This window comes from Aotus nancymaae, unplaced genomic scaffold (genome assembly GCF_030222135.1).
Source record: "Aotus nancymaae isolate 86718 unplaced genomic scaffold, 86718_ANA_hifiasm-v0.15.2.pri h1tg000014l, whole genome shotgun sequence".
Lineage (NCBI taxonomy): Eukaryota > Metazoa > Chordata > Mammalia > Primates > Aotidae > Aotus > Aotus nancymaae.
This window is the reverse complement of record NW_026988425.1, coordinates 52254098-52276234: the sequence shown is the minus strand read 5'-3', so window position 1 is coordinate 52276234 and position 22137 is coordinate 52254098. Positions and strand designations below refer to the sequence as shown.

At 39.4% G+C, this 22137-nt stretch overlaps 1 pseudogene; it reads right to left on the bottom strand.

Moving 5' to 3' along the window:
* Positions 1 to 4018: 4018 nt before the first annotated feature.
* LOC105720619 (phosphoglycerate mutase 1-like) lies at positions 4019 to 16334 on the bottom strand (annotated as a pseudogene).
* Between the last annotated feature and the right edge of the window lie 5803 nt (positions 16335 to 22137).

Here is a 22137-nt window from a genome sequence, read left to right as displayed (position 1 = left end):
TAATGACTGTGAGATTTATCCACGTCATGGCCTAAATCAGTAGTTCATTTTACTTTATTGCTTAATAGAATTTATGGTAAGAATATGCTAAAATTTGTTTATCCACTTGCCAGTTGGTGTATTTTTGGACTGTTTTCATTTTGGGATTCCTGAGGTGAACATCTGTACACAAGTCTTTTTATTAACATGTGTTTTCAATTCTCATGGGTAAGCACTAAAGATTGGAGTTGCTAAGTAAGCACATGTTTTAACTTTAGAAGAAACAGTGCCTGCATCATTTTACACTAGCCATGTGTGAAGGATCCAGATGCTCTACCTCCTTGCCAACCCTGAGTAGTGAGGGCCTTTTTCATGTTGGACATTTTGGTGGTTGCATGGTGGTATTGCATTGTGTTTTGGATCTATTAACTTTTGGATTCCCAAAAAGTTAATAAAGTTGAAGATTTTTTCTTATGTTCTCTTTGACCAGTCATTATAAAGTATCTGTTCAAGTCTATCAAATTTTAAAGACAGGTACTTTGTATTTTGGAGGAGTTTTAGGCTCAGGGCAAATTAATTATAAAGTACAAAATTCCCATATACCACTCACCTGCCCCACCCTCACAGATAGCTCCCCCTACCACCAACATCTCACACTAGTGTGATTTGTTTGTTACAACTGATGAACCAATGTTATTATATGATTGTCAGTCAAAATCTATAGTTTATATTAGGGTTCACTCTTGTTCTGTGGGTTTGGTAAATGTATAACAACATGTATTTATCATTATAGTATGATATAGAATAGTCTCACTGCCATAAAATCTCTGGCGCTCCACCTATTGATCTCCCATTTTTCCAAATTCCTGGAAATCACTGATCTTTTTATTGTCTCCATAGTTTTACCTGTTCCAGAATGTTATGTAGTTGGAATTACATGGTATATAGCCATTGAAGACCGGCTTATTTCACTTAGTAATAAGCATTTAAGTTTCCTTCATGTCTTTCATGGCTTGATAGCTCATTTCTTTTTAGTGCTGAACAATATGCCGTTGTCTGGATATACCACAGTACATTTTTTCATTCACTACTGAAAAACATCTTATTTGGTTCCACCTTTTGGCAATTAGGAATAAAGCTGCTATAAACATCCATGTGCAGGTTTTTTATGAACCTAAATTTTTAGCTCATTGGTTTTTACCCATTTTTAAAATTAGGTTTTTTGTCTCCTCAGTTTTGCCTGGAAAGAAATTTACTTGTGTTGAAAGCTTTTCTTTCTGTTTAACTTTGGTAAGAGAACAGCGATTACTAAAACTACATTTTAATTGTAAATTAAACTTTTAAGAAATTTTTCTAAAATATCGAATTAATTCTAATTACAACTAACAAATTAAGGATGACAGCTAGGCATATAAGTATTGATAATAATATATTTTACTGGCATACCTAGGATTGTTTTGGTACCAGAATCCTTTCAGACTTCTGGTGAAATGTGACAAATTTTTCTATACTGTGTAGCCTACAGTGTAATTTCTACTTACCAGACTTGCAAACTCAGACTCAATGTAGAATTTAAAAAATGTAAAAGCTCACACTCTCCATTAGGCACAGTGGCTCATGCCTGTAAACCTGGCACTTGGGAGGCCAAGGCAGGAGGATTGGTTGAGCCCAGGAGTTTAAGAACAGCTTGGAAGGGCCGGGCGAGGTGGCTCACGCCTCTAATCCCAGCACTTTGGGAGGCCGAGGCAGGTGGATCACGAGGCCAGGAGATCGAGACCATCCTGGTCAACACGGTGAAATCCCGTCTCTACTAAAAATACAAAAAATTAGCTGGGCACGGTGGCACGTGCCTGTAATCCCAGCTACTCAGGAGGCTGAGGCAGGAGAATTGCCTGAACCCAGGAGGCAGAGGTTGCAGTGAGCCGAGATTGTGCCCTTGCACTCCAGCCTGGGTAACGAGCGAAACTCCATCTCAAAAAAAAAAAAAAAAAAAGAACAGCTTGGAAAACAGGAAGAATTCATCTCTACCCCTCTCCCCTAAAATTAAATTAGCCAGGTGTGGTTGCGCATGCCTGTAATTCTAGCTACCTGGGAGCCCCGGAGGTCGAGGTTGCAGTGAGCTGTTTGCACCATTGTTCTCCTGCCTGGGTGAGAGTGAGACTGTCTCAAAAAAGAGAAAAAAAGCATACATAGATAAATAAAAAGCTCATGCTCTCATCCTAATGCAATTATGTTGCATCATAGGGATCCACCAATCAAAATGGACACTTAGCATGGGAGCAGGTTTCTGGAATACCTCAGTTATGCCAGTTGATACCCTTTTAAATGCTGGATTGTTGGGATATTATTTATTTCCGTGTATATAATATTATAAAGTATGTGTAACATTACAAATGTATAATACACGTGTCTACATAAGAAACTATCCCCAAATCCAGAGGCTAAAAACAATAACTATCTGATTAGTTCATAAGTCTGAGAATCAGAAATTGATGCCAGGTTCAGCTTGTTTTCCTGATCTTAGCTGGGCTTACTCCTGTATCTATGGTCAGTTGCCAGTTCAGTCTGGTCAGAGGCTGCCTCAGTTGGGATGGTTCATCTCTGTTCCACTTGATTTCTCACGCCCCAGCGGGGTATCATGGACTTGTTTTTACGACTGTGAAGCATGTTTTTCAGAGACAGCACAAGGCTTTTATAGGCTTAGGCTTATTATTTGAATAACTAATTTATATGCATTCAATTCACCAAGTCATATCTCAAGGTCAGCCCAAATTTACGGGCTGAGCAAAGACAGTCTACCTCTCGATAGAAAAAAACCACAAGTCGTATTGTAAAGGGATGTGGAGATAGAGAAGGAAGTGATGTGATCATTTTTACAAACTGTGGTGGGGAGGTTGGTGAGGGGAGGATCCAGAAGAGACCTGGGCCAGCCAAGGTTCTGAGAGGGCATTAGGGGAACTGGAGGCAGCAACAATTAGGCAACCTCTATGAAAGTGTTTCAATATTTTAACATGCAGCTATATGAGTAGGCGCAGGCCAAATACAAGCCCTGTAAATAACATCACAATTTCATGCTTTAAAGCACAGAAAGGGGTGGCTGGCAAGACGGCCAAATAGGAACAGCTCTGATCTGCAGCTCTCAGTGAGATCAATGCAGAAGGTGGGTCATTTCTGCTTTTCCAACTGAGGTACCCAGTTCATCTCATTGGGAGTGGTTAGATAGTGGGTGCAGCCCACAGAGCGTAAACTGAAGCAGGAAGGTTGGAGGCAGGGAAGGGAAAGCATTAGCAGAAATACCTAATGTAGATGACCCGTTGATGAGTGCAGCAAACCACCATGGCACATGTATACCTACATAAGAAACTTGAACGTTCTGCACATGTATCCCAGAACTTTAAGTGTGTATGTGTGTGTATATATATATATATATATATATAACACAGAAAGACAAATACCACATATATAATATATATATCTCTCATATATGTATTATTTTTGTAAAAGTAAATGCAACACATAAACTTAATTCAAGATTGATCTCAAACTTCTAGGCAGGAAATGGTTTTTGCTGTTGTTTTTTAACATCATCATGCAGGTTATATTCATCTTCTACTGGAATGACTAGAGCTCCCAGGCAGTGGCTGGAAGTACAGGACTGGCTTCAGGTGGCAAATAGGTTTTCTTGCATCTCCTCATTGGTCATGCCTTATCCTGGGTCCTCCTGTCCAGGTTCCTAGTAAACAAAACACTGGCAAAAACTTCAGTCACCAAATCTCACCTCTCTTAGATAAGGGGAGCTTTCCCTTGGTTTGGACAGAGAACCTATGCCTCAGGGGTGCCATTCTGACTGGATTGTATAAAGAGAGGGAGTGCAGGAGGCCAAATGCCTAAAATGAAAGTAGGAGTGATCAGTCCCCATCTGCAGCTATAACTTAAGATGCTTACAGATGTGGTGAGTGTGACATATGCAGGGAAGAGGTGCAGAGGAATGCCATGGGCAGGGAGGGTGTTCCTGGGACAACAGTATGACCACTGGCCTTCACATCTTGTCCTTGTCCTGGGCAGCCACAGCTTCCATGGCTTCACCATGGCCTCTTCATCCCCCAGGAAGTGTACGGACTTGATGGGCTTCAGGTTTTTGTACAGTTCATAGACAATGGGAATACCAGTCAGCAGCTTCAGTTCCATGATGGCCTCTTTAGAGCGACCCTCCAGATACTTGACAGTTCCCCAAAGGCTGCTGCCATGGGCTGCAATCAGTACCTGTTTCCCCTCCTCGATCTGGGGAACTATTTCTTATTTCAAAAGGGCAGAGCTCTGGCAGTAGTGTCCTTCAGACTCACAGGTGGGTAGCTGATCTTCAGTGAAATCTGCATACCTGCAGTCCTCACTGACAATGCTGTAGAAGGGATGGTCAGGCTCTTTCAGAGGTGGTGGGACAGCATAGGAGCACCTCCAGATCTTCACCTGAGCCTCACCATGCTTGGTAGCAGTTTGTGCTTTATTGGGTGGATCAGACCACCATAGTGCAGCTCACTGAGGTTCCGAGTCCTCACTACAAGTAGTCACTTCTAGCCAATGGCATCCAGCACAGCCCAGAGGGTCCAGATCACTCCCTTCTGCACTGAGGTGAAGATGTCAAACTCATAGCCAACATCTCGCAGTGCCTGCCAGTCATGCTATGCCTACTCATGGCTTGCCAGGCTCAAAGTTGGTATGTTACCTGCCACAGAAGCATTCTCCAGGTTCTGGGCACTCTCACCCTGCCGGGTTAGCCCCAGATTGCTTGTGGCCTTGGCAGTGGGATGGGGATACAGCACTGACTGGGGCCTGCAGAGATTCCAGAGTCCTCTGTTTCCTTTAAATAACACAAAGCCATCTCCTCTCAGATCAAGGAAGCTTCTTTAGTCTTGTAACTATGTTGGAGTTTTGCTTCCAAAATATATTTCTCCTGGTAGCTAACATAGTCACAGAATTCTTGCAGATTCCTGCTGAAATGTGACCAGTCTTCCTTTCACACTTTACAGCCAAAAGTATAATTTCTACTTACTGGCCTTTGTAGACTCAACACAGAATTTTAAAAATGTAAAAGCTCACATTCTCCTGCTACTGAAAGTATTTCTGAAGTAACTTCACCTCCATAGCTCACCTGTTGTAGGGTTCTCTGTCAATCATAATGCTACGTCTTTGTATAGAATAAGGGAGAACTAGGCTAGTATATGTCAGTAATTATTTGATATTAGGGGCCCATTTCCCCTTCTGTCACTGAACCATAATTATTCACAAGAATAAACCCTTGAAACTGGAGAGATCATGACTTGAGTCTTAATTCCTCCTGGTCTTTCCTCAGCATTTCCCACTCAGTACAATGCTATGCGTATGGTAGTAGCTAAACAATAATGAAAAGACTGTTCATATATATTTTCATGACCAATATGGAAACTCAGATCACCTGCACAATAAAACACAATTATTAGATTCACTTTTCTTCATCTGGTCCTTAATTGGAAATCAACAGGTCAAGATAATCATATGAGGCTAGCTGCTGAGGCTGAGGGCCAAAGACTGTTTGTGTGCTTTGAACCTTTTGCCCTTTACATTCAACTGGTAAACCAAAGGTGACTATTATTTCAGGGCCAGAGAAGCAGGATCTGAAATATATTTAAAATGATTTTTTTTGTTTTCAAATGGAATCTTGCTCTGTCACCAGGCCGGAGTGCAGTGGTGCGATCTCAGCTCACTGCAACCTCCACCTCCCAGGTTCAAGTGATTCTCCTGCCTCCTGAGTAGCTGGGACTACAGGTGCATGCCACTATGCCCAGCTGCTTTTTTGTATGTTTAGTAGAGTTGGGGTTTCATCATGTTGACTAGGATGGTCTCAATCTCTTGAACTTTTGATCCACCTGACTTGGGCTTCCGAAGTGCTGGGATTATAGGTCTGAGCTGCCGTGCCCAGCCTTAAAATGGTTTAAAATCAGTTAGGCTGCAGGCAACACCCACTCATACCTGCAGGCAACACACACACATACATGTAACAACAAAAGCAATGGAAAGTATAAAAAATATGGTCTACCACATGAGCCTTGCATAAGAGTCTCACTGGACAGTGACATCTCCCATGGTAAGTATAGGAAGATGAGTGAAAATGTCACAGAGTGACTGCAGTTTTTGACCTCTCTCAATGCTGCAATTAAGCCATGGTGGCAAAATGCTGCTAATAATTTTTCTCGAAGAAAAGGTACAGGGTCAGTGAGTCTTGTGGGAGAGAATCAAAGGGGATAACGTGCATGGGCCCACTCCCATGGTGGTCTTATCTGCCAAGATGTGGCTGGCTAGGGAGAGCCCATGGAGGTCGGTAGCCCTGTATTCAAGTGTCTGAGATTCTTATAAGTCAAGGAGTCTGAATGACATTTCTAGTTTCTTAATTTTTTGCCAGGTGGAAATAGCAACTAGGAAATTCTGCTCTCGTTAAGATTTCTGAGATCGTTTTCTGGTTTTAGTCACAGGACTTTACAATAATAATAAAGGAATCTGGAGTAGAGAGAGTAGACACAGGTAATCATATTGTCACAAAAATTCTGGTGAAAATTAGCTTAGTTCCTATTGTTCAAATGGAAATACTCTTATTGAGTACCCATTATATGTTCAAGATTATGCTAGTCTTTTCACATGCATTATCTTATTTAGTAGTTACTAGGGTCTGAGGAAGTTAGTACTATTGTCTCAGTCTTTCCATAAGAGAAAACCAAGTTCAGTTTGACTAAGTAACTTATTTTGACCATATAGCTGAGGAGTGGCAGGGTGAAGCTATCACCAATATTTGCTTTTTCTATATCCACTCACTGTCTACTACCCCTCACTGATAACTGCAGGACTGTCCAAAGGTAGGGATGTATGGCTCTGAATCAATCCCACCCTACAAATGTATCTTCTTTATATTTTCCACTTACCAAAACCCAGGTTCAGGAAATCATCAGAGCAACTGGAATTCTCCTTCATTGCTGTCAGGAATGCAAAATGGTGTAGCTACTTTGGAGGACAGTTTGGTAGTTTCTTAAAAAACTGAACATACCATATGATCCAGCAATTGCACTTTTTGGTATCTATCCAAATGAGTTGAAAACTTATGTCCACACAAAAACTTGCATATGGATGTTTATGGTAGCTTTATTCATAATTGCCAAAATAAGGAAGCAACCAAAATGTCCTCCAATGGGTGGATAGATAAACTGTAGTAACCCAGACAATGGAATATTATTCAGCAATAAAAAGAGATGAGTTATCAAGCCACAAAAGATATGGGAGAAGCTTAAAGGAATATTGCTAAGTGAAAGAAGCCAATCTGAAAAAGCTACATACTATGTGATTCTAACCATATGACATTTTAGGCAAAACAAAACTTTAGATACAGTAAAATGATAAGTAGTTGCCAGGGGTTTGGTGTGTGTTGAAGGGACATGAACAGGTGGTGCTCTGGGGATTTGGAGCAGTGAAACTCTTCTGTATGTTTCACTGTGATAGTGGATACATGATATTACATGTTGTCAAAGCCCATAGAATGTACCCCACCAAGAGTAAAACCAGCATAAAATATGGACTTAGTAATTCATCAATATAGGCTTATCAAATGCAACAAATATGCCTCACTAATGCAAGATGTCAGTAAAAGGGGAAGCTGGGAAGAGTGGACTGGTGGGTAGGGATGGAGTATATGGCACTCTGTACTTTCCACTTAGTTTTTCATAAATCAAAAACTGCTAAATAAAAAGTTTATTACTTTGAAAAAGCATTCTCAAAATATCAGTATTTCTTAAAGGCCTTCTATATCAGGATCTGTTGTTGCAGCCAGACACCCCTGATTATGTCACTGTGCCCAAGGACTTAGCAGGTCATGGAGAAGATAATGTACACCCATCAAGCTGTTAAGTAACAACACAACGATTCACATAGTTAAGGACAAAGATGAATGGCATGGATGTGAAATGCTGTAATCTCTCAAAGAAGAAAAACTTCAGTGTGGGGTAAAGAAGGTGAATTGTAATTCTCCACCTAACACTGACTTTGGAAAGATTGGGGCATTAAGGATATATCTGCTTGTAGATGATGATGAGGAGAAAAAGAAGGATTTCTGTAAGTAATAGAAGAAAACTCCTGCAGTGGAGATTCATAGAATCTGAGGCAGAGGGGATTTTAAGAGGATTGAAGCTCTAATTATGAAGTTTCCTAGAGATCATGGTATTTTTGGAAATGGGTGTCTTCCTAGTCATCATTTTTCTGAACCCCACTTTTCTCTTTCTAAAGCTGCTCCTCTCGTTGTAGCTTGTTTCCAGGTAAAGACAAAGCCTCTAGATTAAAAAATAATAAAAATCATAATCTTAACAGTCATTGCTTACAAGAACATCAGCTAAGACAGATGTTGCATGCTGGAATTAAGGGTGAGTGATCTGAAGGAAGCATGTTATTTGCATTCTGGTTGTGCCCCTCAGAATACTTCACTTGCATGAAAAGCCACAAAAGCTGCAGTTTAGAGAGAGAGAGAGAGAGTCTGAGTACACACGTGTGTGAGACTCCAAGGTAAACTGTTTATCTGCTCTCTCCAACAAAATGCAATCACAAACAGGTTCTTTTTAATATGTACTAGTCTAGAGGAGGTTTTGCAATGTCACAGGTTCCTAATTGCAGTAATAACTGCCTGAGAACAATCAAACAGACACCACCAAACATTTCTATAGGGTGAATCCATTGTCCTATTAATAAACAGCCATGAGGTTACCTCTATCTGGAAAAACCTCTTTGGCTGGTTTCATCCTACACAAGGCTCAAGCCGGGTTTGTTCCCACACATTCCGGGTGCGTGAAGCATCTGTGTCTGCCTGAGCCAGAAATGGTCCCTCTTGTCTCTGAAAGCTCACAGAGGCAGGTTTTGCAGCTGGCGGCTGCTGTGACTGTGTTCCTGTTACTAATTAAAGGCAGTAGCTGTGAATTCAGTGTGAGAGACAATAAGCACCCATCAATTCTAGACAGATGACCTGGATTTGCCTTCTGGAAATCCTCTTTCCTCCAGCTTGGCTACTTGCAAATTGGATCCCTAAATATCCGTTCTCAGGGGAAGCAATTTCTTTTTAATCTTTAGATCAAAGCCAAATCTGAGACATGTCTTTTTTTTAAAATCACTAATTTCATATCCCAAACTATCACTTCATCCATAACAACCTTCTATAGCTCTCTGGCTGCTGCCTGTCTTCCTTTTTTACTTTTCTTGGTTTGCTGTGATGGATTTATTATTTCAGGAGGGCTTCCTTTAAGCCACGTCCTTAGGTTCTTTTGCACCTCTCTTTTTATATCCACACCATTGGCACCTTAGGATGGTAAAGCTAGCTGTCAGTCAAAGCATTCCCTGCTCCCAGCTGGCTGAGTCAACTCAGCCCCGAGAGGAAGCTTGAAGGAGGCTGTTAAAATCTATTCATAGATAAAGCGATGTTCCAGCCACAGTGAGAGGTTGCCAATGACGCATGCATGCACCAGCAGTGACATAGGAAGAAAACGAGGTAGCTGATGAGGAGGAGGAAGAACAGAGGGGGAGCAGACATAGAATCTCAGAACCACAGCTGATATCGGCTGCATCACTTTTGCTATGGGCTGAATTACAAGGACTCATTTTGAACGCATCACTAGTGCTAGCTGCACTGACACAGATTTCATGTCCTCTGTCTGAATTGTGATGTGGTGTGGAGGAGGACCCTGTATGTGTCCCTGTATGTATGTACAAACACTGTGGGAGTCCTCAGCTTTTTGGCACGTGCAAGCTCTACAGGAGCAAATGAGGGCCCCTGGAAGTGTGTGGAGAAGAAAGGAAAGGCGAGGATGTGGAGAATGGAAAGGGGACGATGAAGGACCGTTCTTCATTCATTCAATTTGGATATATCAAGTACCAGGTTCTAGTCTATATCTGAAGAGACAAATAAAATAGTCTGGATCCTGAAAGAGATTATAGTGTATTAAACGTTGGAGAGTTGTTGAAGGATTAAAGCAAAATCCCTCAATATGTTATAGCTGGTAAGTGCAAAAAAAGATTACCATGGAAATGTTAGTTCAGTTTGCTACTTCAGACAAACTTATCCTGACTAATGAATATGCATGAAAATACTTCATGAAGCTCACAGAAACTTACGTCCTTTATTATCCTATCTACTGTCAACCATTTATTGAGAACCTACTACTGCCAGGAATGATGTTGGCTACTGCTAGGCAATCGATACCAAGGGTCTCTTGCTGCATCATCAGAATCTCTAAGAGCATTAGAAGCAGCTCCATAAGGATGTGGAGAACTACATGAGCTGAGTAGATGACTTTGCTCTGCAGATAAGTATTGTTTTCTTAAAAGTGAAAGATGATTAATTTCCTTTATTAAGACCCTATAAGCCATGCCAAAAACAGTCTCAAGGATAATGGAAGGCAATATAGCAGAAAGACCACTGAACTTAACTGGGTTGGGTTTTAGCTGTAGCTCTGTCATGATTAAAATCCGTTTATGAACTAGTTCTGCACATCTGGAAATTAGGTTTGATAACTTCTAATATCTCTTCCAAATTCAAAAGTTATAGTTTTGTAGTATGTTAAGGTTCTTAATTCCCAAATTTAAAAACCTTTAATTCACTAGTACTGGTAATAGAATAGCCATGTGACACTTGAACAAAATTGCTTTTTCTATTTTTCCATAGGTTATTGGGGTGCAGGTGGTGTTTGGTTACATAAGTAAGTTCTTTAGCGGTGATTTGTGAGCTTTTGGTGCATCCATCACCCGAGCAGCATACACTGCACCATATTTGAGGTCTTTCATCCCTTGCCCTCCTCCCACCCTTCCCCCCAAGTCCCCAAAGTCTATTGTATCATTTTTATGCCTTTGCATCCTCATATCTTAGCTCCCACATATCAGTGAGAACATATAATGTTTGATTTTCCATTCCTGAGTTACTTCACTTAGAATAATAGTTTCCAATTTCATCCAGGTGGCTGCAAATGATAGTAATTCATTCCTTTTATTGCTGAGTAGTATTCTATTATATATATATATATATATATTTCCACGATTGATATATAGTATATGTATATAGTATTATATATAATATTCCATCATATATGTAATATATATTATGCACATATGATATATATATATGTATATACCACATACATATATGTGCCCATCAATCAATGAGTGAATAAAGAAACTGTGGTGTATATATATCATATTATATGATAGATATGATTCCACAATTTTGTGATTGTAAATTGTGCTGCTACAAACATGGGTGTGCAAGTATCTTTTTCATATGACTTCTTTTCCTCTGAGTAGATACCCAGTAGTGGGATTTCTGGATCAAATGGTAGTTCTACCTTTAGTCATTCAAGTAATCTCCACATTGTTTTCCGTAGTGGTTGTACTAGTTTACATTCCCACCAGCAGTGTAGAAGCGTTCCTGATCACTGCATCCATGCCAACATCTAGTTTTCTGATTTTTTGATTATGGCCATTCTTGTAAGAGTGAGGTGGTATGGCATTGTGGTTTGGATTTGTATTTTCCTGATCATTAGTGATGTTGAGCATTTTTCATATATTTGTTGGCCATTTGTACATCTTCTTTTGAGAATTGTCTTTTCATATCCTTAGCCCACTTTTTGATGGGATTGTTGGCCTTTTTCTTACTGACTTGTTTGAGCTCATTGTAAATTCTGGATATTAGTCCTTTGTCAGATGTATAGATTGTGAAGATTTTCTCCCACTCTGTGGGTTGTGTGTTTACTCTGCTGATGGTTCCTTTGGCCATGCAAAAGCTCTTTAGTTTAACTAAGTCCCAGCTATTTATCTTTGTTTTTATTGCATTTGCTTTTAATTTGTTTTATTCCATTTGCATTTGGGGTTCTGGTCATTAAATCCTTGCCTAAGCCAATGTCTAGAAGGGTTATTCCAATGTTATCTTCTAGAATTTTTATAGTTTTCGGTTTTAGATTCAACCATTTGTTGAAGAGGGTGTCCTTCCCCCCTTTACGCTTTTGTTTGCTTTGTCAAACATCACTTGGCTGTAAGTATTTGGGTTTATTTCTGGGTTCTCTATTCTGTTCCATTGGTCTATGTGCCTATTTTTATACCAGTACCATGCTGTTTTGTTGACCATGGCTTTATTACAGTACAGTTTGGAATCAGATTGTGTGATGCCTCCAGATTTGTTCTTTTTACTTAGTCTTGCTTTGGTTATGTGGGCTCTTTTTTGAATCCATATAAATTTTAGAATTTTTTTCTAATTCTGTGAAGAATGATGGTGGTATTTTGATGGGATTGCATTGAATTTGCAGATTGCTGTTGGCAGTATGGTCATTTTCACAATATTGATTCTACCCATCCATGAGGATGGGATATGTTTCCATTTGTTTGTGTTGTCTATGATTTCTTTCAGCATCGTATTGTAGTTTTCCCTGTAGAGGTCTTTTGCCTCCTTGGGTAAGTATATTCCTTTATTTTTGCAGCTAATGTAAAAGGGGTTGAGTTCTTGATTTGATTCTCCACTTACTTGCTATTGGTGTATAGAAGAGCTGCTGTGATTTGTGTACATTAATCTTTTATCCAGAAACTTTGCTGAATTCTCTTATCAGTTCCAGAAGCTTTCTGGAGGAGTCTTTAGGGTTTCATGATAAACAACTATATCATCAGCAAACAGTGACAGTTTGATGTCCTCTTTATTGATCTGGATGCCCCTTATTTCTTTCTCTTGTCTGATTGCTCTGGCTAGGACTTCCAGTACTATGTTGAAGAGGAGTGGTGAGAGTGGCCATCCTTGTTTTGTTCCAGTTCTCAGAGGGAATGCTTTCAACTTTTCCCCATTCAGTATTGTGTTGGCTGTGGGTTTGTCATAGATGACTTTTATTACATTGAGGTATGTCCCTTGTATGTCAATTTTGCTGAGAGTTTTAATCATAAAGTGATGCTGGATTTTGTTGAGTACTTTTTCTTCATCTATTGAGATCATCATGTGGTTTTTGTTTTTAATTATGTTTGTGTGGTGTATCACATTTATTGTCGTGAATATATTAAACCATCCTTACATCCCTGGTGTGAAACCCACTTGATTATGGTAGATTATCCTTTTGACATGTTGTTGGATTCAGTTAGCTAGTATTTTGTTAAGGATTTTAGTGTCTATGTTTCTCAGGGATATCAGTCTGTAGTTTTCTTTTTTGATTATGTCCTTTCCTGGTTTTGGTATTAGGGTAATGCTGGCTTCATTGAATGAATTAGGGAGGATTCCCTCTTTCTCTGTCTTGTTAGAATAGTATCAAAAGGATTGGTACCAATTCTTCTTTGAATGTCTGGTAGAATTCTGCTGTGAATCTGTCTAGCTCTGGACTTTTTTTTTTGTTAGTAATTTTTAAATTACCATTTCAATCTCGCTGCTTGTTATTGATCTGTTCAGGGTATCTAATTCTTCCTGACTTAAGCTAGGAGGGTGATATACTGGTTGACTATACTGTAACTCCCATCTCAGTCCTGACTTTCCTCCCACTCCCTCCATCTGATTTCCTAATATGTCCAGGTTCCATAGAGGAAACATCTTTTTTTCTTAGCTCATGTTAAATCTTGGAGAAGAAATACAGTGTGGAATATTGGGGAAAATGCCAGGAGGACTCTATCCTTTTTACTTTCTTTATGGTTTTGAAAAAGTCAGTCCACTTCCATGAACCTCAGTTTCCTTATTTGTATTAGGAGGGGATTTGACAAGATGAGGGTTCAGCAGACTAAAGTTCACAGGTCAAAGTCAGCCTTGTACCTGTTTCTGTATCCCTGCAAGGTAAGAATGACTTTCACATTTTTAAATGGCTGTAAAAATCAAAAGATTAATATTTCATTACATGGGAAAACTGTATAAAATTCAAATTTCAGTGTCCCTTAATAAAGTATTGTGAAGACACGACCATACTTAATCATGTATATATCATCCATGGTTGCTTTTGTGTTAATGCCCAAAATACTTATTATCTGGCCCTGTAGAGAAAAAATTTGCCAACCCCTGGACTAGATGGTCCAATTGGTTTGTTAAATAATAACATTCTGATTATTGAATTTGAATTTTATTAAAATTAAAATTATTTCGATTTTAATCCAATAATTATTTAGATTTTAATTTCATTTATTTTAAATAAATTTTATATATCATTAATAAATAAAATTTTAAATAAATTTAATATATTTTATTAGTAATATAAAATTATTCTTTTAAATAACTACCAACTAAAATACTAAAAATGTTTTAATGTTTACATATCATTTCTGCAGGTGAGCGTATTCAACCTTGAACAGTGGAAGATGCCAAGTGATACAGTTTGAATGGCCCAAAAAGGCACTCTCCATTTTGTATCCCCCCTTAGCCCTCCATTAAGCCTCATGATCAAACTTCCATGGTCTTCAATTCTGAAGAAAACTACTCTCAAGCAATTGGCATTTGGAGTTACGGAATTGTCTCCAGGAGACCTGATCAGATAGAGATTCTCTTGCTGGGGAAGGTAAATACCCTGTCAATGCTGTTTCTGGAGGCATTGCTCACTAGATATCTATCTGCTCTTCCACATCTCAGGCCTGGCCCCTGAGCAGGGCCATGTGAGCAGTTCTAGCCAATTAAAAGTCCAACTGCAAATTTCCAGTTCTTTCTCTCCTTGCCTTTGCTAGTCTGCAGACACTTGCTGGAGGGAAGTGTCATAAGATGATGGAGCCCCAGGCCATCTGCATACTTTGAGTGATTCCCTGCACCTTCATTCAGTTCAGATACAGAGTATGTGTTGGAAACACATGTACCATGAGCAAGATATAAAAACCCAGATTTGAAGATTATTTGCTACAAATCTCTAGTCAATCTTGAAAAATATAATGTGCGTAAACATTGCTTAGAGAGTTTGTTCAAATCCATTTCTCAGTTCCCACATTAGCTAAATCAGAATTTCATGTGCAAGGGAAAAGACATCACATTAAAAAAAAATTGTCAGTAAATTTGATGCACACCAATGATTAAAAATCACTGTGAATAGCCATTTGCAATCCTTGATCATATTGACAGCAATTACCAGGGCCTTCAAAATCTTTTTAGTCACAGCACTCAGAAAATGATATTAGTTCTATGACTTGCTGGGCCCAATTGATGAAGCTGTGTGTGCCTAGAAGCTGGATAGCATGGGGATGTAGGAAGGAATGGCTTTCATGCCCTGGGCCCTGCCTGTCCCCAAAGGTGAGAGATGACTATTTCAGATCACCCTTCATGTTTGTAATGCTGTGCAGAGGTATGTGGGTTGGGACGCTCTGGTGTCAGCCTGGCGGTCTAGCTAGAGCAGGATGCAGAGGACATGGGACATGGGAAGACCCAACAAGTCTCACCCAGGGAGGCCTCTGGGAGATAGCAGTCTGGAGGCCAAAGTGGTGGATTCTGGGTTGATCTTTGTATGAGGTGAGAGGTGAGGATCCAGTTTCATTCTACATCTCCACGTGAGAGAACCGCATCAAGTCTTAGAGAGTTGGATGACGAGATGAATGAGAATGAAGTAGGCTGGGCAAAGTCTAGGGTTTAATAAGAACAGTTCTAAAGGTTTTGCGAAGTTTATAATCCTGCTCAATTCTGGCCCCAGCTACATGCTCATTCTAAATGAGAATTCAGTGCCAGTGAACTGAAAGGCATCTTTATCCAACCTACAAGCACCTATTCTGTGCCAGGCACTGTGTTTAGAAACAAAGCAGGATGTATATGCAGGGACAGGAAACATTCCCAGGTGCCTCCTCTTGTTGTGTGGGGTTTTCTACAAGCCTTATCTTGGTCCAAGGGCCTGCTTTTGATCAAGGGCCACTTCCCTCTTTCCCCCATATCACATCACATTATCTGCTTTCCTAAGCCTTAGATGGGCCAACTCACCTAAAGCAGTAGTACCTAAGGAACAGCCTCATGAATCAGCTCCTCCCCTGCAGTTCACATAGATTCCAGGAGGGCTTTTTCTCTGTCCCCCAGAAACCACTGGACACAAAGTACCTGAGTGTCTAAAAAATATCCTGTTTAAGTACATCTGTGCTCTTCTGGGCAAGGCGCAGATTTGGAATACTTTACAGTAGAAGATGTTCTGGTGTAAGAAATGATATGTTACTGCATTGGTAATAAAATGCATCATCTGTCTGCCCTGAAGAGCTCTTCTAAACCTTAATTATTATCATTAAACACAAGTGTAAGTGCTCTGGAATTTCATACCAGGGCGGGGCTCTATGAAGTAGCACTTCAGTTTCCCCAAAGGGCTGGCTGAGAGCAGGGAGCAGGCCCACAGAGATTTGGACATAACCACGACCACTCCTTTGAGTGGAATTATTTGGAATTATTTTAGTGACAACTGGTTGAATGTTGAAACAATGTAAATGCTGTGGTTGGAAGCACTGGTATTCTCTTGGCTACACTGTCTCAGCTAGATGACTCGCAGACCCAGGTTACCATAGTCATCTTTCCAAAACCAGTGAAGGGAATTCCCAAAATTTTCCTAACCTACTGGGCATCTTTACAGGCACAGAATAAAACCTTTTGAAACAGAGTCCTCAACTTGCTTTGCAAATGCTTCATTCATTCAATGAACCAAAGCTGGGGCAACTTACATTGCATGTAGTATCCCCTTCTACTTCAAGTTCATATTTGTGTCAGATCTGCCCATTCGGTGCTTCCATGGGGCTCCTGCTGTGTAGCCAAATCTATGCTAGGTGCTGTAGGAATTTCAGAAGAATTATAAGGGAGACCCATCGTGGAGGAGCTTACAATCTAAGAATATAACAAGTATTATCTGAATCATTAAACTCATGTCAGATGAATTTGGGTTCAATTAATATGTATTTCTCCACTTTCTGGCTATGTGAACTTGGGTCCCAGATTTTATCTTCTGAGTCAAATTTCATCCTCTGGAAGTTAAAGATAATGATAACTATCTTGAGAGGCATTTAGAGAATTAAGTCAGATAATGCTCATCAGGCACTGAGTGCAGAAACTGACCCAGCGTGGGGGCTCAGTAAATGTGAACCATGATGATGACAATGATAACAATGGTAAGCAATAGAATGGAGTATATGTACCATACATCTGATAGGAGTTTGGAAAAGGGAGAACCTCTTGAGGTTAAAATACTCGAAAAGGGTTTATAATAAAAAAGGGACCCGTGTTGACCCTGGAAGGATACATAGAATTCCAGTGGGGGTAGGTTAAAAGAGTTGACATTCCGACTGGGCAAAATAACTACAGTTGGTGAAAGCATTCAAAGTTGGCAGTAAGACCTGTTGTGATATTCCATTCAGTGGATCTCATTTCAATGTATTACTTCATTGTGTGATTAATGAAATGCAAGGAGCTCCACAGGAGAGGCATCCACTGAAGAGGTATCCAGGCTTAGTCTCCTAGTGACCACTCCTAATTGTTTGGATTCTAATATATTTCTAGAGGCAACGCCCTCCAGTATTGCCAGTGGTATGCTTTAAAACTGAAGATTATGGATGGAATTAAATTTGCTAATCCACTGACCTTAAAATAGAGGGATTATACTGGTTTATTTAGGTGGGCCCAATAGCATCAGGATTGATCTTCGGTGTGGAAGAGGGAGGTAGAATAGGGAGAACAAGAGTGATGACAATCTGAGAAGGGACTCTGGCTGACTTTGAAGGTGGAGGAAAGGGATCATGAGCCATAGAATAGTCTCTAGAAGCTTGAAAAGGCAGGGAAACTGATTCTCCCCACAGCCTCCAGAAATGACTGACATCTTGATTTTAGCCCAGTGAGACCCCTGTTGGACAGCTGACCTTCAGAACTATAAAACAATACATCTGGGTTGTTTTAAGCCACCAAATTTGGTAATTTGTTATAGCAGTGATAGAAAACTCATACAACAGCAGAAGGTTTTGATGTAGATAGTCCAGACGCTTATTACATATTTAAATTTCCAAGAGCTCTTTCTCATACAAAAAAGTTTTTTGTGTTTCATACCATCCTACTCTTGTTGAGTGTATAAAATAAAAGTCAGATGGCAATGGCGTGCTATCTTTAATTTGCTTTGAAGAAAATAACTCTCATCCTAGAATTCAACATTGAGGGTAGAAGAAAGAGGGAAGGAAGAGGGAAGGAAGAAAGAAACAAAAGATCAGTTGTTTGTGTAAATGCCCCTCAATTGGATCTTTCTGATGTTTTACAATGAGTCCTAATTGTATCACATTATGAGGTGTACAGTATCAGTTTGTTCCATTTTTGGTGATGTTGGCTATGGTGCCACTCTTCAAGTTTTAATATGATAAAGTTACTATTGTTACTCTTTGTAATTGGTAAGTAATTGATGGAACAATAAAGATTTTCCTTTCTATTCATACACTGATGATTCTGGCCTGAATCAATTATTATTACAGTGGCTGCAAAGTGGTGGTTTTTTTAACTGCATCATTCATTCTTTCTTCCTACGTTATTAGTTGGCATTTTATGTAATGCAGAGCTTTTCCTTCTCTCCCACTTATTTACTCATTTGTTTTTATTTTTGACTCATCTATTCTTATTTAATACAGGTTATGCCATATTGCTATGATTATTTGTTGACTAGTGGGATAGAAAATCTATTTTAAATCTCTGTCACCCAGTTTTGGCATTGTGTGTATCAAGCATTTAAAGGGGGAATGGTCTTTTTTGCATTGTTATAGGGAAAATATTAAAATATAAAAGTAGCCAAGCATTTTCTTCTAAACATCTTTTAATATTTTCCCCCAAAGTAAGGTAACTTTCAAAATCTGGATACTTGCCTTGGAAGAGACATAGCTAACCAAGATGTGACACCATTGACCTCTCTTAGGCATGACTTGAATGCTAAGTCTTGATTTTTGTTTGTTTATTTCTTGACTTGCTTTTGCAGAGGAAGTCATTCAGTGTTGAACTGGGTTTTAAAGCATCACTTGTACAAGCAAAATATGCATCACAGTAGCCCCAGTCTCTGACCAGGTCTCAAATTTCTGTGGTCCTTCCTATTGCCATCTCATCCTCCAGCTCTTATTCATTAGAACAGAGGTTCTAATCTAAACTTCTTGAACCCCCTGGGTGAATATGGGTAGGAAAAAAGTGCACTTTTCTTTTTATTAAACTCTAAGAATAAAATTAGCATCACCTCCAAATACGAAGGTGGATGCTGTGTCACATGCTTACTGGCAGTACTTGCAACTTTCTCACCAAGAGAAACCACAGGTTTTTTTATATTGCATTACAGTTATTGAAGATCTTCCATTTTGCATTCACCCCTATTTCAAATGCAAGTCGTTACTACATCTGCCACAGATCTTGTTACTTAACACATTGATAGAGGAGGTCATATATCACTGTACTACACTTTAAAAAAAATCTCTTGATGACTAAATTTCAATACAATTGGCTTCCTCGAGAATTCTATGTATATTATTTTATGCATTTAAAAACATAATTCTGAGAAGAGTTCCAAAGCTTCTCAGACTACAGAGGGATTCATGGCACAAAACATTATGGAATACTCGCATTAAGGCCTCTCACTTGCCTCTCTTATCCAAGGCTGCTACATCAGAAATGGGAATTCTTTCCCCTTGCCTTATGTTTTAGTAATACATAGTAAAGGATCTGGTGGCTTAAATCCACATTCACAAAGACTAACTACCAAGGGAAATGAAAAACAGAAAGTTTGCTTGATCAGGTTGGGGTGTCTACCATTAGTTGTTAATTATTTATTGTATGTTTTAAGTTGAAACACGCTCATATTCTATACCCTAAGCACAATTAGTCTAATGCTTGCTTCTTTTTTGTCAAGTAGAAAAAATGATAACCATATTGTGTCAGAAAAGTCACAGCACATAGTTTAAAACCTAGTTTGTTTTCTCATTTGAGATTATATTCTTACATATAAAGTTGTAAGAAGCTCCTTTTACTCATTGTAAGTGATTTAGAATATGGGCTTTGGGTTAGACAGATAAAGATTTGAATTCTGATCTCACTGCCTGCTTGTTTTAGAGAGTTAGAACATTATTTTTTAATCTCTAACTTTAAGTTTTCTCATTTTAAAAATAATGATAATATGTCACAATATTGTTGGGTAAATTAAAGGAGAACATATATGTAAAATATCCAGCACACTACTTGGCCCATAAATGATGACTATTTAGTGAATTCATGTAAAATTTGCGTTCACTCTAAGTAGACAAGCAACAATTTAGTCAAATATCTCTGGAAGGGGCCTAACACTTGGAAAAAGCAATGATGGAATAATATTGTCATGTTATCCTCCCAGTGTTCGCTTTTTTAAAATTGCTCCTGTGGGATTCAAGCTCTACTCATGGACTGAAACATGAACATTTTACTTCTGTTTCTGATGGGTTTCATCACTTAGAGTGATGAAGATTATTTATCTAGTCAATAGAAATAAAGTTGTCAATGTGTTTCTACTTTACTCCCTCACTGCTCCTGTCACTTTGATAGACTGCTGAAAACTTCTGAAATGATTTACTTGGTTTTAGGCAGATGAATAGATACTGGCAACACACTCATTTCCATTTCAAATTCAGAGGAATTCATGTCTCTACTTTGATCCTTTTTGATTGCATAGATTCAGACAGCTTCTACTCCAGCCTTCTCACTGTGCAGAGGAAGAGGATAGGATCATGTCAAGCACAGCTTAATTAACTTTACATTTGCTGTCAGAAACAATATACTCAGTTTAGTAAGACATAAAACCTGGTGGTCTGCTTTAAAAAAAAAGCCCCTTGCCGGGCACGGTAGCTCACACCTGTAATCCCAGCACTTTGGGAGGCCAAGGCGGGCAGATCACAAGGTCAAGAGATCAAGACCATCCTGGCCAACATGGTGAAACCCCGTTTCTACTAAAAATACAAAAAAATTAGCTGGGAGTGGTGGCACCCGCCTGCAGTCCCAGCTACTCGGGAGGCTGAGACAGGAGAATTGCTTGAACCAGGGAGGCGGAGGTTGCAGTGAACCGAGGTTGCGCCACTGCACTCCAGCCTGGCGCCTGGTGACCAAGTGAGACTCTGCCTCAAAAAAAAAAAAAGAAAAAAGAAATCCCCTTTTAGATCTACCTTCCATGAAATAAGTACTAAGGAGTAATTTAAAGAGGCATCCCCAAGTAGCTGATGCCCATTAGTTTGACAGAAATAGTACCATCTGCCGGTAATGGGCATCAAAAGCCTTACTGTTACAGTAACCCAGAAACAGGCTAGAACAGCTACAACTGCTCCAATTAAAAATAATAATAAAGCTCCAGGGGCAGTGGCTCATAACTATAATCCCAGCACTCTGGGAGGCTGAGGCGGGTGAATTGCTTGAGGCTTCACCTGGCAAACATGGCAAAGCCTCATCTCTACTAGAAATACAAAAATTAGCTGGGCATGGTGGCACATGCCTGTAATCCCAGCTACTCAGGAGGCTGAGGCAGGAGAATTGCTTGAACCTGGGCAGAGGTTGCAATGAGCCAAGATCATGCCACTGCACTCCAGCCTGGGCAACAAAGTAAACCTCCATCTCAAAATAAATAAGTAAACAAATAATAATAATAAGGAAGAGCAGAATGTATTTGATCAAATAAGAAGAAACTAAATGTTCCTCCTACTTCACATTTTCCCCCAAGTAATTTTCCAATTGGTGTCAAGCCCTGTAGACAGTATAGTATTAAATTTTTGCTCCAGGACAAAAACAAATGCTATCATCTTCTGATAAGTCCACAGTGACAGAACCAGACATACTGAGATTCTGGTTTTTTATAGGTTGGAATGGTGGGAAGAAAGGAAATGCAGTATTTACTTTTAAAGTATATTTGAAATAGTGACTGATATTTCTTAATGAAAAGTGACAGTAATCCTTGTAATAAATACTGACGTGGATAAATAAAAGAGGCTGTGGAATTACTTTAAGGGAGACAAATCCTTAAGACAAGGAGATGCTCAAATCAAAACTTCAAGGTCCTTTTTGTTTTGGACATCTCTGATTTAGTAAATAAATGCCAGAGGAAAAGTGCAGCAGTTGTTATCAGCATTTTACTTAGGCTTCCTTCTGTCATCTGATACACTTTGTAAAAGCCAGAAAAAAGATTATCTTGTAGTTGTAGT